Below are 12,740 nucleotides of genomic sequence, written 5' to 3' on the forward strand. Positions count from 1 at the left end.
TGGTCTCTCCAAAAGTACCCTTATTTTAACTGTTGAAAGAAATTCGCAGTTCGTCACTTGATCAACAGGTAAGGAGGCTGCTGGTGCAGAATGACTGCAGCACATCACCCAGGTCGGGACTGCAGTTCAGTGGTGGATAAAGAAAGTCCCCAATATTTAACAGAACTTTGGAATCCTTTGTGACATAAAGTGCTCTTTAAATGCAAATAATTATTTTTTTTAAGCAATGAACTACATTTTCACTGACATCATAGTTTATTAATAAGATTATCATTTAGAATCCAGTCCATCATTTCACAAAAATGATTTTCTTAAACAGGATCAGGAATGGGAATGGTACATCCAGCAAGGATTTGTTAATAAAACATACAAATACATCACTATAAGAGAACCTAAACATTTTTTGTACAATACTGTAAATATTACATAACATGAGTGGTTAAAAAAATTAAAGTGTATCTTATTCTGCATTTGGGGCTGTGAAAGGGAACTACTCAACTTTAATTGATAGACTGATAGACTGACTGGATGAAATTAGGATGATTTTCATAGGTCACTCCCTTCTTCTTCTTCCTGAAAAAAGACATAAAGAATTGTGAGGATAAAGAATGAATTATATAAACTTGTATTTTAGCTGTAAAGTAATTTCCTATCTAATCCAGTTCTTCTATGTGACTGTAAATGGGAGGAAATGTGAATGAGTATGCATGTTCTCCACACAATGATTTGTTAAAAGACATTTTAGCATGATCCAACTTTGGAGTTGTTAGATCCACTAGAACAGAAACATCCTCCTTCTCACAATATTCATTCAGTACTTACAGAGTGCATAAGCGATCTGTCTGCATCACATATATGGACAAGACTGAAAGTGAGAGAAAAACAAAAAAACAAATTCTGAAAGGATTCTCCAGAAAAAATGAACATTTAGAATCACTTACAACTTTACTTATACTGTAATTAATTGAACAGAAAAGTTCCGATGTACTAAGGTACAGTAGTTCACTAATTTTTCAATTTGTGTGAAACCAATTAAAAAAAAATATTATTCAGCCTTGCCAGAATTTTCTCTGGATAGAACAGTTAAATCCACTAATAAATTATTTTTAAATGTATGACAAGCAATAGAATCCATTACATTTTACATCTAAACTTGTTTCCCTTGGGCAGTCTCCCAGGAGTTACAGCTGTGGACCGCTTTTAATGCATGATTGTATTAAATGTTCTTACCGTCTTGGGAGGAGGTTCAGCATACCCATACTGTCCCTCGTGAGTCCCGTCCAGAACCTTTATGAACATGCATTCCTGTAAAATGCAACACCTTGAATCACTGACAGTTCTCGTTTGGTCCACAGTTCGTTCATAAAATGATCACAATCGGCACATGAGGAACATAAGAATTACAAGTCTTTGCAAAAGAAATCTTTGCTCAAGACTGAGAGGATGCATGGATTTGTTCTCTGAGCTCTCAGAACTAGGATAAGAATGATGGATTTTAATACAAAAATGCATAATGCAATGCAGTGATCAATAGGATACAATATATTTGCCAACGTTTTTCTTCTCAAGTTGTTTCACAGCTGCTGAAAAAACAAAAAAAGAAATTTAAGAATAAAAAAGATAATTTGATCAGGGCAAAGTGTTATCCACTATTGTTTTTTACTAGTGTTGTTGCTTTTTCCACAAGCAAATTCTGGCCATATAGTCTAAAGTAATTTAGTACAAATTTGACACAGGCTGAGAGAACAAAAGCCTGGCTATAGATACAAGGATAATGGAAGCCCCCCCCCCCCCCACATCTTGATTTTTTTTTTCTTTTATTGTGTTTTTGTTTCATTTTTTAAAGTTTGTGATGTTTTTATCAGCCTTGGAAAACAAAGGCATGTCTCGTTCAGATAACATGGGAATATACTATAGTCAGCACTCACTTACAATGAACAGGGAATTCATTCTAAGTATTCAATACAGTGGTAAAGGCATGATCTACTCAGATTAAAGAAATTTCATTGCCAGCAACTACTGCTGCACGCCGTATTGTTGTGCACTTCATAAATAAACTTTGATTTGATTTGATTTGGAATATACCCTTGGAAAAACTAACTCGGACTATTGATGCACCATTGGAAGAACTAATAAGAAAAGGGGAAAGAGGAGTGTGTTGAGACAAAAACTGAAACTATAGTTATGCCATCCTAGGTGTGGCACCTTTAAGATATGGAACTTCATTCAGAAGGGACTCATTAGTTAAGTGACCACAATTGAGCTATATCAGAGTAATGAGATACAGCTGTGAGAGACTTACTTAGAAATACATCCCTCAAACGGGAGCAAGCAGCAATTGAGTCCTGTGTAAGCTGCAGCTTAGAGAGGACACATGAGATAAGGCCACCTACATGGAAAGGCTCGGCAGTGAGAGAACTGAGCTGAAGTAGGACAGCAGTGGGTGTGAGGTGCTGCTGTTACAAGCGATTAAGGCAAGAGCATCTGCATGTAGAACGTAACCCTGATTGTCACATTCGTAAACCCCTCCTCTTAAGGACGCTCCAGCCCTTCCTTGTTTTCTACTCATCCACCGCATGCTCCCTGTTCCAACCCCATTTTCAGTTCTTCTTAAAAGCCAGGCGTCCACTCTATTCCAGGCTCTGCTCTGGTTTCTGTACCAGGCGAGTCTGGGGTCTGGAAGCGCCTGGTCCCATTAAGGTTTTAGTTCCTGTTCCTATTTCCGTTCCAGTGCCGGTCCCGACCTGGTTCCTGTTTTTAACCCCGTTTGTCTTGGATGGACCGCCCAGCTTTGGACTTTTGCTTCCTTTTGGATTCTCCCTTGGACTTATTCCTGGATTGTTTGCCTCGGCCACACCTCCCCCGAACACCAGCGCACCATGGACATGCCCCCTGTTTTCATTCCCGATTCCCGCATTATTTTCCCGTGTTTTCCTCACTCTACCCTGGATCATGTCATCTGCACAGGGTCCTGAAAGAACGCTTTTGTTATACTGATAAGGGGAAGAGAATGAGAGCACTAGTCTCAGAGGAGATTGAAAGTATATTGAGGAGACACCAGGTGCTAGATAACCCCATGAGTAGTAGCCCATAGATGTTGTAAAGTGTGTAACAGCAAGAGAGCAGGGAGGATCATTAAAGTTGAGGGTAAAGCTTGTTGAGCCCAGGAAACCTTGAGTGAAGGGCTTGGCAAAGCAAGGGACCCAGGAAGAGTGGCACCAGGGTGTAGAGAAGTACTGAAGCTCGTCGAGCACGAGAAACTAGAGATGTGAGGGACGTCCTTCTGGATCTTGGAGATCAAAGAAGACAGTGGTGTTGGTGAGTTGGAGACTCAATTGCAGACGCTGGGCCTGAGAGTCTGCAAGCCGAGGGCCCAGAAATCTCTGACTAAGTGTGCTGCACATCTGGGTTTCAGAGGAAAGTGTATAAAAAAGAGAGAACAGTAAGTTTGTGTAGAAAGAAGAAAAATAAAAAAGGTGTGGGAAAAGGGCATGTCTGGAACGAGGGACACACCTGTTCATGCCCCAGTAATGGCCACAACCCCCGTGGTATCACACTATTAATTAAAAGAACGCCTCTACTGTCAGTGGTCTTTACTCATTGCAGAACAAACTGCAAGTGAACATCAATTATCAACAAGGTTAAAGGAAGGCATCTATCCTTTCTTTTACAAGGATGTGGCTAAACAACCAGGTCACCAGCCAGGACTTGTTTATTAAGGATTTTGAAACACCAACACAAGAGAGAGGAGAGAGGGATTGGAGTCCATCTCTATGTTAATCAGAGGTGGTGTAAATCTGTAAAAGTGCACAAGCAGCACGAGTGCACGAGTATATATATCAAATATACTGTAGAGCTGTTGGCTTTCTCTCTCCATACAGTACATACTATTTACCATGTTAATTTGTACATTCGCGATGTTAGTAATAAAATGGATTCCAGGTCTGAGTTTATTTTGGGGCATTTTAATCTATGCTCTCTGGAAAGTGTTTTAGCATACCACTAGTATGTTAACTGTAATCCACACCATAAATAAATACCTGACACATGCTATGGCTCTCTCCTTGGAACATACACTCTAGGTCACATATAGTGCCCTCTATGCCTGGCCTTGGTGCTGCCAATCACAATACCATTCTGCCCTAAGGTCTTTTATCGAAAGTCAGAAAGATAAAAATCTCCATTGCCATACACACTGCCCTATCCCATCTGGATAAAAAGAACACATACTGTACACAAGTCTAGTATTCATCAACTTCAGCTCAGCTTTTAACACCATCATTCCAGACGAACTAGTCAAGTAACTCAGTGCACTGGGTCTTGACACCACCCTCTGCAACTGGATTCGGGATTTCCTGAGAGGCAGATCTCAGGCTGTCAGACTTGGAAATCACACCTACAGCACACTAACTCTGAACACGGGAGTCCCCCAGAGGTGTGTGCTTAATCCATTGCTCTACTCCCTCTACACCCACAATTGCAAGGCCAAACATTACACCAACTCCATCATCAAGTTTGCCGATGACACCACAGTTGCAGGTCTGATCACAGACAATAATGAGAGGGCCTACAGGGAGGAGGTCAATCTCCTTACAATGTGGCGTGAAGACAACAACCTCACCCTCAACATCAGAAAAACCCAGAAGCTGAACGTTGATTTCAGAAAACTGCTAAATGGTCATGCCCTTATCCAGCGGGACTGAAGTGGAAAGGGCCAGTAACTTCAAATTATTTGGCGTTCATATCACTGAGGACCTCACATGGTTTCTCAACACCACTCGTATGATTAAGAAAGCGCAACAGCACCTGTACTTCCTAACATGGTTGAAGAAGGCTAAGATACTGTACGTCCCCAGATCCTCACTTACTTTTACAGATGCACTACAGAAAGCACACTGACAGGTTGCATCACGGTGTGGTATGGCAACTGCAGTATTACTGACCACAAAGCCCTACAGCAGGTGGTAAAAACTGCCCAGTCCATCACTGGGGTTGCTTTCCCATCCATCCAGGACATTTATGATAGACGATGCTTGAGGAAATCTCTTAGCATCATCAAAGACCCCACTCACCCCAGCTACAGACTGTTTGACCCTCTACCATCTGGAAAATGGTACTGGAGCATTCGGACCTAGACTACCAGACTCAGAGACAGTTTTTACCCCTGCACTATCAAACTATTAAACTCCCAGCCTCTCTCATCCATGATCGGAACCCTTGCAGTGCCTTCTCTCTTTATCAAAACTCAAACACACATTGAAGTCTTCTTGACATGTTCTACCTCACATGTCAAGAAGTTCACTATCCATAATTTTCTAAAATCACAAAATTAAAGTTACAAAAGAAGGTTACATAATAATACATACTAGTACAATAGAAATTGAATAAAATAAACTCAGACAATACTCAATATGAATAGAGCTGCTATGTGTCCAGGGTGTAATATATTATGTCCACGTAGTGCAGTATGATGAATACAATGAAAATTGTGTGTCCATGTAGCCATTCCGGGTGATTTGCTAAAGGAGCTGCAGGTTGGCTATTTAGCAGTCTTATTGCCTGGAAGTAGAAGTTGTTCTGTAATCTGTTGGACTATAATCTGTTGGAGTTACTGGATGGCAGTAGGGAAAACAGTTTGTTTTGACTGGGGTCCTTGAGAATGGACCTGGACTTTTTAAGACATCTAGCTGAGTAGATATCCTGGATGTTTGGTTGCTCACAGCCGGTAATGAGCTGTGCTGACTTCACCACCCTCTGCAGTACTTTGCGATCCCGGGCGGAGCAGCTCCCATACCAGGCAGTGATGCAACCAATCAGGATGCTCTCAATAGTGCACCTGTAGAAGTTGGCCTGGATATGTGACGGCATGCCAAACATCTTTAGCCTGTGGAGAAAGAATAGGCACTACCATGCTGTTTTGGTGTGGTGGGTCCAGGTAAAGTCCTCTGTGATGTTAACTCCCAGGAACTTAAAACTGCTGACCCTCTCCACTGCAGTTCCATTGATATAGATAGGTGTGTGATCTCCTCCCTGTTGTTTCCTATAGTCCACAATCATCTCCTTAGTTTTACTGATGTTCAGAGAGAGGTTGTTCTACTGGCACCATGCTGCCAGGGTTTCAACCTCCTCCCTATACGCACCATCTGTGATCAGGCCGATGACTGTTGTATCGTCTGCAAATTTAATGATGGAGTTTGAGTTATGCCTGGTGACACAATCATGGGTAAATAAGGAGTAGAGGAAAGGGCTAAGCATACAGCCTTTGGGGGCTCCAGTGTTTAGAGTCAGGGTAGAGGATATGTTGGTGCTCACCCTCACCCCCTGCGGACGTTCCGTAAAGAAGTCCAAGATCCAATTACAAAGGGAGGTGTTCAGTCCTAGACCTTGATGACAAGCTTTGAGGGCACTATGGCATTGAATGCTGAGCTGTAATCAACAAACAGCATTCTCATATATGTAGTTCAGGTGGGCAGCTGTGTCAGCATGCGTGTTTTCTTTCTTCTTTTTCCAGCATGGAATAAACCTATTACTTGTTCCTTCTCACATACGGTATGTTCCTTTCTTATCCAGGTGTGAGAGGGCTGTTTGGAGGGCAGAAGCAATAGCATCTTCTGTTGACCTGTTCTGGTGATACACAAACTGCAGTGGGTTTAGGGTGTCAGGCAGTGAGGAGGTGATGTATGCTTTGACCAACCGCTCGAAGCACTTCTTGATAACTGATGTGACTACAACGGGGCGGTAGTCATTCAGGCAGCTGACTCTGGGATTCTTAGGAACAGGGACAATGGTGGTTTTCTTAAAGCGGGAAGGAACTATAGACTGAGCTAGAGAGAGATTGAATATGTCTGAGAAGACATCTGCCAACTGGTCTGCACATGCCTTCGGCACACATCCAGGGATAGCATCAGGGCCAGGAGCCTTGTGTGGATTGGTCTTTTTAAAAACTTTACACACATCCACTCTGGATATGATCAGTGGGTTTATGTTTTGGATTTCTGGAATCTTCCTGACTGGATTTTTTGAGGTTACTGACCTCAAACCGAGCATAGAATGAATTTAGCTCATCAGGAAGAGAGGCAGACTGTTGTGCGATATAGTTGGGTTGCATTTTGTAGTCTGTAATAGTGCGTATACTGTACCACTCCGCATGTTCCTTGTGTTGTAGCTGTGCTAATATGAATTAATGTTACTAACAAACTTCTACCAGAATGGATAAAACTGTATTCATTAAAATATATACGGTATATAAGCAATACGCAATATTAAAACACTTACCGTATTTTCTTTAGCCTTCTCTTCTGCTTCGACCTGACTGCAGAAGATAACTACATATTTTTTATCGGCGCTTCTGTCAGTGGCTTTATATTTCATCTCACTTAATTGTTCGTCAAACTGCATTTCAATCGTGGATACACTGTATGAACCAGTATCGTTATATATGCGTTTCTCTATTCTTGGCATTCTTTCCCTTCCTGTGGATAGATTGAACAAAGAATTAAAGAGCTTCAGATCTTAGTTTCAACAGTTACATTCAGTCCCTTTTGTGGACAAACACATTAACGATTGTCAATTTTCCCATTTTCAATATTGCAGAATTGCAGAGGCAATGTGTAGAATTACACAATATACATGGAATGTCTAAAATGTTTTTTACTAAATTTAATTTTCAAAGAGAAGGGGGTATTGACCTTTAAACTCCAAAGTGTTGAGCAAACAAAATATTTGTGAGCAAATACAGTAGATGTAAATAGACCCCTGGTGAAACAGGAATGATAAAGAACCTGAAGCAGAATGAGTTATGGATTGGATAATGTGTCTCATTTAAGAAATGCAAATGTTATACTGTAATCATAATACTGTAGCATTTCACAGAACAAAGTTATATTTGTCATACATAATTGAATTCCAGAAAAATAAGTGCCCCATTTAATCACACCCCAATAGTTAGTATTTTGCAAATGCTACTCTGGCAGGGATACACTGACTAGACAGCCCATGTAGAATGCTACTGTATAAGGTTGTTACATTTCAGACGGGAGTTATGAACATTTTTCTATGTGAAATAGCTCTAAGTGTTTTAGAAACTTTGGTTTCTTTTAGCCATCTGAGTTAGATTCAAATTGTGTTCAAATAGACTGAAGTCTGGAAAGAATATTATGGGTCACTGCAACATTGGAATCCCTGGTAATGTTGTGATTTCCCCTATCTTGACTAGGGCTCTAGGACCTGTCAATCTCAAAACAAATTGACCCACACAATACAGAGCTGGCAAAAATGTTTGTAAACTCTCAATATAATCATGGGTCGTTCTTACCATGATGCCCTTGTTTAGTCAAAACGATTTTTTTCTTAAATATCCAAAATAATTTATATTAAGCTACAGCATCCAATGGTTTTTGAGATGCAATGGATGTTTGAAATAAAGATGTGTAAATAATTTAGAATCAGTGTATGTGAAATAATAAATTGAGGGGTTGTTAAAAGCAGGTAGTTAAATAACTGAGTAACAAGTATCCAAGGACTGAGTTTGGGCAGCCCAGTCCTAGGGTGGAGTGGTGGTGCTGTGGTTAAGGATCTGTGCCTATGACTAGAAGGCTGCTGGTTCAAATCCTGTGGCTGGCAGAGGAATCATCCTCCATTGGGCCCCTGAACAAGGCCCTTAACCCCAGCTACTCCAGGGGTGCTGTATAAATGGATGACCTTGTGCTCTGACCCTAAGCTTCTCTCTCCTAGTCTGTGTGCTTGTGTGTCTCATGGAGAGCAAGCTGGGGTATGTAAAAAGACAAATTCCTAATACAAGAAATTGTATATGGCCAATAAAGTGATCCTATCTTATATAATGGTGAGAATCTTTGTGAGTTTGGTCTTGGTAGTGGAAAAAGGGCATGCCACAATCAAATTTGAGATTTCAAAGGACCTTAGTAAAAGAGTTGATGATGCTCATCAATCTGACAAGGGTTATGTAGAGCAAAAATCCATAGAAGACCTTTTTTGTTGAGCAGAAGAGGAGTTTATAGAATACTCGGCCCAGAAGAAGTACCCTCCTTGCAGTCAGGAAAATAGTTCTGACAAGAAGAGTTAGAGCTGACCTTTTATACAATTACTTGATAAGAAAGACAAAAAGCTTAGGTCTTCAAAAGGAGAACTTTAGTTATTTTTTATTTCCATTGGTTAAGGACACTCCACAGCGACTGAACATAAAATGTATATGTGACTGAACTGGTACAGCACTTCTAAAATCAGTTGTGGTTGTGGTTAAGCTTCTATACTAGAAGAATTCTTAGAATTGGCATATTTCCTGTCTGCAGGCTCCTAGTCTCACCAACAGTAGCTACACTTACTGTAGTAAGTGTTACTTTTGCAGTTTGTGCTCTGCTGAACATACTGTACAGAGAAAGAATTTAACCCTTCAGTTACAAGTCCATTTCTAAACATTTATCCACTGTCAGATACTAACCTAACAATGGAAAATATTCACAACAACTCTGGTCATACCCAGTTGTCCTGTGTCCTACAGTAAGTTATCATAGCTATTCGATAGTGTGCCACAGCCATATTGAATAGCTGTTTTATGGTTAGTGCACAAATGACGCAAGGGGACATTCGGTACAATCCAGCTGCTCTTTATTTATTTTCTAATTACTTCATTAGTTATTTGATTCATTTAATAAAGATATTATTTTTATCCAGACCTCAAAAAAATTCCTAACTTGAAAAAAAGGTTTAAATCTAATCTATTCTAATCTATTTACAGCTGTTCAATCTTTATGTGTGACAGCACAAGGCTCTTGCTGCATTTTATACTGTACATGATTCATCTCCTGGCCAGATTCATATTATTTTTAAACTGCTTCATTCTGCATTTAAAAATATCTATCTTGAGGAAATTAGATTACATAACAAACTTGCCAAATGTTCAATCTTCTTCATCAATATCTTTGCTTTACATTATGTGCTCATGTGTTAAAATTTCCTTTTTTGCTGAGCACATTTCCTTGCTCAGACTATTTTAAATTAAGGGACCTCTGTAGTCACAGTGGCTCCTGCATTATTAGATACAGAAAGAACTGTCCAATATATGTAAGGGACAAATTCCTTCATATATGATTTTTCTATGTTATCTGTTTGTGATAAAAGAAAAGATCAGTTAAATTACTTTCTTTTAATTTTACCGTCTTTTGTATTACACACATTGTCGATCCAGTACCACATGTTGTGCACTCTACACTAAATACAGTAGCATGTCTCTTAAGACACACTAATGTCAAACAAACGTGACATTAACCGATGTCAACCAACTTTAACCAATGTCTACTGTATATTGCAATTAATCAAGTATTTATGGAAGCCTGTTTCTGCCAGGGAGTAAAAAACACACTGTGGTATCTCACAATTACGACTTTGTATCTCAGAATTCAGAGTTTATATCTTGCAATTGGGACTTTGAAATAGCCCACATTTTATTGTCTGTCCTTTTGTTTTGTAATGGATTTGGGTTCTAGGGCTTGTGCCCTCACTTCTCCCACCCTAGTTCGTGCCTCACTGCATGGACTCGAACCTGGGTCTTGCCAGTCGAGCTAAAGACCTTCTTTAGCTCCAGCGGCCAACATCCCTGTTATGCGCAGGGGAGGGCGGTGCCGTCACCACGCTGCAACCAGATAGTACAACCTGTATGGCCATTCCGTTACACTATATTCATAAATCATACAGGATCTATAGGCCTGAAGACCTACCTTGTCAAGTGCCCTGATAAAAATCAAATTAATTATGCTAATGTTTATGGAATCCCATTTCCACCATGGAGGCTTTCATAGTACCTGGATGGAATAGTGGACAGTGGGCTTTTTTAAAGTTTTTATTTAAATTTAACATTTACCTTTAAATGTTTAAAAATAACATTTTCTATCTAAAACAATTTTGTATATACTGTATTCAATTAACAAACAAATGTAAGTGTAAAAGATTCCTTCTGATTATTACAAAATACACATAAGTCATCTTGTTCATGTTTAAATCTAAAAAGTGTCAATTTAACAGGATAAAATCTATGAACGATCTTAAATTAAATTTCTTTAACTTTATTTGTAAGACAGTATCTATCAGCAATTGTCCAAACTAATTTTCAATTTATACTCCTAAATATAGCATTCCAAAAGGAGATAAGAAGGTATAACGCCACAGTGGGCTTCTTTTGCCAGATGAGCAACCAGGCCTGGCTACATTCATTGCTGGCGCTAGAAGTGACATCAAAATTGTGAGATATGAAGACACAATTGCGAGATATAAAGTCGTAAATACGAGAAATGAAGCTGGAATTACAAAAATTTAAGTCTCAATTACGAGATATAAAGTCATAATTCTGAGATACCGTACAAAGTCGCAATTCCGAGATATAAACTCGGAATTCTGAGATCCAAAGTCACAATTGCGAGATACCATAGTGCGTTTTTTTTTTTTACTCCCTGGTAGGGAGTAAATATTCCATTCAAACTAGATACTTTTTGCATATAACATTGCATTAAAACTAGATATTGTTTGCATTTATATGAGATAACTGTGTTCATTGTTAATTGCCCAGTTGAATTACTTTCTTTTAATTACTCATTAATTCTTAAGTTCTTGCTTACCTGTTGATGACATACAAAATGATTACGTTACTTTCTTTTACTTTTTCACTAATATTTTTCTTATGTGAGTTAATATGCCACTATTTACAGGTACACACTCCAAAGAAAACCATCAACATGAACAATAAGTTATATTTTCTATATTAGGCACAATAAGGAGTCAAATTTTACAATATCCCTGAATCATAGAGCTCAAGTAACAAGATTTTTAACACAATTACTTTTTATCATACTTAGTCTTTACCTTATGTCATTTGAATAATATATTTACAGAAATTCTAAAGATTAATTTCAAGTACCATACCTTTGAAGTTGTCAGAAAATTCCTGTAAGTGGACGACACTGTCCTGGTAATTTCAATTAAGATGATATGTAAAATGTTCAGTTTTTAAAGTTGGTCTGACTGTTCCAGCTGATGGGTGTGACAGGGATGCCCTGTGTGATAAAGGCTACAGACCTCCAGTGCAACAGCAGGCTCTCTGTGATAAAGGTGGCAGAACTCCAGTGGCTGAGAACACTTTCTCATATTCAAACTGATTAAAGTAATGACTTTGGTTTTTATTTAACAGAGAGAACAACAAAAGCAGGAATAATCAATATATATTTGACTTTTTTATTGTGTCAAAAATCATAGCCAGCATGTTTTACACAATCACAAACAACTCCACTATTTACAATCCACTGCTTAATTAATTTATCATTTTAATTAAAAAATGCTTTAAAAAATATCAGATCCTTGCCTTACAGTTTACCTACATTTGCTATGAACAAATTGAGTAATCTTAAATATAAATATTGTTTTCTAAAAATATGAAATCCATCTTTGACCTACTTTTATTGACAACTCCTTAGTTCCAAATACACATTTTGAATAAACAAATTTATAGTGGTTTATTTTTATATTATTACTTATAGAACAACTCATACAGTATGATACCCAAGTTGACCAAGTTGAAAAAGATTCTATGGACAGATGAGACAAAACTGTACCATGTTGGCCTGAAAGGTATGTGGTACTGTATGTTTTGTGCAAGCATAACAGTGAACATAATCCAGAGAACACCATCCCCACTGTGAAGCTTGATGGTTGCAGTATCATGCTATAGGGACGCT

At 38.8% G+C, this 12,740-nt stretch overlaps 1 long non-coding RNA gene across 1 annotated transcript; it reads right to left on the reverse strand.

Annotated features, from left to right (window-relative positions):
- Positions 1–236: 236 nt before the first annotated feature.
- Positions 237–12,087, reverse strand: LOC148639746 (uncharacterized). Its single transcript, XR_015930561.1, has 5 exons — positions 11,932–12,087; positions 7,276–7,472; positions 1,231–1,305; positions 823–865; positions 237–573 (listed from the first exon to the last, which is right to left on the reverse strand). It is a non-coding gene; the product is annotated as an uncharacterized LOC148639746 (long non-coding RNA).
- Positions 12,088–12,740: the final 653 nt, after the last annotated feature.

The sequence above is a fragment of the Lepisosteus platostomus genome, chromosome 26, assembly GCF_059453375.1.
Source record: "Lepisosteus platostomus isolate fLepPlt1 chromosome 26, fLepPlt1.hap1, whole genome shotgun sequence".
In the NCBI taxonomy this organism is placed as follows: domain Eukaryota; kingdom Metazoa; phylum Chordata; class Actinopteri; order Semionotiformes; family Lepisosteidae; genus Lepisosteus; species Lepisosteus platostomus.